The sequence below is a fragment of the Raphanus sativus genome, unplaced genomic scaffold (genome assembly GCF_000801105.2).
Source record: "Raphanus sativus cultivar WK10039 unplaced genomic scaffold, ASM80110v3 Scaffold0886, whole genome shotgun sequence".
Classification (NCBI taxonomy): domain Eukaryota; kingdom Viridiplantae; phylum Streptophyta; class Magnoliopsida; order Brassicales; family Brassicaceae; genus Raphanus; species Raphanus sativus.
In genome coordinates this window covers 1-3,349 of record NW_026616200.1, presented here as the reverse complement: position 1 = coordinate 3,349, position 3,349 = coordinate 1, and the positions used below count along the sequence as shown (strand labels likewise).

At 31.4% G+C, this 3,349-nt stretch overlaps 1 pseudogene; it reads right to left on the bottom strand.

The window, feature by feature from the left end:
• Positions 1-1,410: 1,410 nt before the first annotated feature.
• On the bottom strand, positions 1,411-3,344 carry LOC130503256 (beta carbonic anhydrase 1, chloroplastic-like; annotated as a pseudogene).
• Positions 3,345-3,349: the final 5 nt, after the last annotated feature.

Here is a 3,349-nt window from a genome sequence, read left to right as displayed (position 1 = left end):
ATTTTTATTTTTATTAATTTATTTTTTTAGATACCAAAATTTTAAACCCGATCGAATCTTTAACTATTTTCAAGTTCGATATTATTTTTTGAATTGGATTTTGTTTGGATTTTGGATTCTGTTTTTTAGCAACCTCATGTTTCACCCTAGGTTCCTTTTTCAGGGCCAATATATCATTTTCATTTAGAAAAACCAAGGATATAATTTTAAATTTATAAAATTAAGTACATTCAGCCTTTTCGTTTGGGAAGGTCCATTCATTATCTTATGAGCTTTCAGTTTTAATTGTATACGATAGTGATTGATACACAATTTTCCATCTTAAGCCACACACGTATACACATACATATCTTATCATTTTGATATATTGTTTCATATATAAATAGATGAGTGAGAGAGATGTAATATAGTACAACAGTACATGTTCCATGTATGCACGCTCGATACGTAACAATTTTTTACTAGATTTGTATTATTTGTAAGTTTGTGATATACCATAGTTTATCTATCTTCTTTTCTTTTTTTGGGTTTTTCTAACAACGTTAAAAATCTGTTTTAGAATGGTTCTCGAAAGAATTCAATTTTTTTCTGAACCTATTTTAAAAGATGTAAAAAGGATTCGAAGTTAGACCAAAACGAAATATTATCAATGGCTTAGTGTTTTAATGAGATTCTCACACAAGACTACCAGAGAGTACGAGTTCAACCCTCTTCAAATCAAAATTTTTCTCCATCCTCTCTCCTCAGAGCTCCTCTCTCTTTGTCGTCTCAGAAGAGGGAGAGTAAACATGCACTAGGAGAAAAAGGCTTTGCATATAGCTCGAAAATATAAGAAAACAAACTACACAAGCATGGTCAAGTGGTACAGTGGATTTGGAAAGGTGCTGAGCATTTCGGATCCGAAACCTATCAAACTCAAATTTATCCATTTGTATGACCAGACAACATAGATAGTATAAAATTAGTTGGCAATAAAATTTATCAGAAGTCTCAATAAGACTTTTTTCAACTCATTTCTATAATTATTTCTATATTTTTCTAAAATAAAGAAATTATATTATAGAAGTATTTGTGTGTATATATTTACAATATATTTTTCTATTTCTAAAAAATATATAAAAAAATTATTTTCATCTCTAAATATAGAAACAAAAATAGCATTTCTATATATTTTTATTTAAAATAAATTAATTTTAAGAGACATGCATTATAATAAAATCATCTGTACAACAAAGCTTTTTAATTATTTTAGAAAAAATAAAGATATACATTGAAAATGTTCTAAGTTCCTTCCATTTTTTTAGTCTAGAAAATAAAATTAAAATTACTTAATTGTGTCGCTTAGTTTTTTTTCTATTTTCCCCCTAAGGTTTCAATTTTTATTTTAAATAAAATGAAAAGACCAGCTACTAGAGATATTCATTTTTTAAATTTAAATAAAATGCGAATGGTTTTTTTTCATAATGAGTGACATTTCCATGTGAATGGGACAAAGCAAAGGCTTCAAAGAGTTCCTACAGCTTCCAATGTAGTATGGTAGCCACATCTTTAACCTATCAAACAACATATAAAATGAAATCAAACCGTAGATACAACCGATCTGATACACATTATAATAAACTCAGTTCTTCATAATTATAATTAAATCCCAACCCCAAAGATATATATATATCATCTGGGTTTCCCATTTTTTTATATTTGTATGAAAAGTTGAATACCATGAAGAAAGAGGACGAGAGGAACAGATAAAAACAACTCAGCACGATCAAATTAAGCCACGTTATAAATTACATATATATATATATATATATATATATATATATAGAATAGACATGGATGATGATGGATGTTCATGGTGATGACGATGGATTGGTTCATACAGAGCTAGTTTCGGAGAGGCCAAACTCAAGTCCCCAAAGCTCAAAAGCACCCTTAATAAAGTCATAGTAGCCTCCCTTCAAAGCAAGTGTTCCCTTTACAAGTCCTTCTCTCACAAATGGATATGTCAATAAGTTTGCTAGTGAAACATTCACTGCCTCCTGCATAAATACAAACTTTATATTAACAGAATCTCATTTTCAATATAAGATATGTATGTATGGACATCTATCTATGTGTGTACCCTTTCACATCGGCTACATTGGTCCTCAAAGGCTGAATCTCCAACTTCTGATTGGACCTTTGACTTGGCTGGTAAACAGATTTTGACCCAGTCCTCTATGAAATCACTGCAATTAACATAATTCATTGTAAAATGCTCATTTAATAATAAAAAGCGCTGTTAAATATAAACAAATTGGATATAGAGAGATTTTACGTAGAGTTGTTTCCATCTAAGGGGAAAGACATAAGTCCCTTGATCCCACCACAAGCACTGTGTCCTATCACCACAATGTTCTCCACCTACAACATTTCAATAAAAACCAATTACATCTTTATAATTTTATCAAAACTAACAAATTAACTACATTTAACATTTCAAGTTTATCTCTATTTTTCTAGGGTACATTTTCAGAACTAAGTCGCCAGCAGTGATGAAGTCGCCATGTATATTTCTCTATTTAAAAAATTTAAAGTATTCATGACAGATGTATACAATATTTTCTTAAGAAGGTGGGTAGACCCAAAGCTACCCATTTTAATGACCCTTTATGGTTCGGCCCATTATAAAATGAATGGTTCACCTTAAGGTGCAAAACAGCGTATTCAATGGCTGCTCCAACTCCACCGTATTTGACCTGCACATTTAGCGAAAAGGTACAAAAATAAGGTCAAGTCGCATCCCCTTAGGAAGAGAGTCAAGCACTTCTGTCGCAAATAGAAGATTCTAGGTAAGCGAGACAAAAAGCAAAAAGTGTTAAACCTTGTCAAAAGGAGGAACCATGTTGGCTATGTTACGGACGACGAAGGCATCTCCTGGCTGGAAGTTGAGAACGTGCGACGGACACACACGTGAGTCTGAACAAGCAAACACCATGTACTGCACCACATCATTCACACATACATATTACTTTTTCCATCTCCACTTTATAAACCGTTATTTTTATTTACTTTTATCCTTTTTTATATAACATTTTTTAGTGTAAACTTCTTATATAAAAGTTACCTTAGGGCTTTGACCCTTGGCGAGCTCACCGTACAAAGCAGGATTGGTTCTGCAAGTTGAAAAAATTAATATAAACTAGTTAAAATCTATCTTTAATCTAATTGGTGATATATAATTAAAAGAAAAAAACAAAATAGAAATAATTACTCGTATTTCTCCTTCTTGAAAGTGATGAAGCCTTGCTTAATGTTTTCGACGGGTCGAAAGCTTTCTTGTCGGAGGAAGCACCTGTCTTAAGTTCTG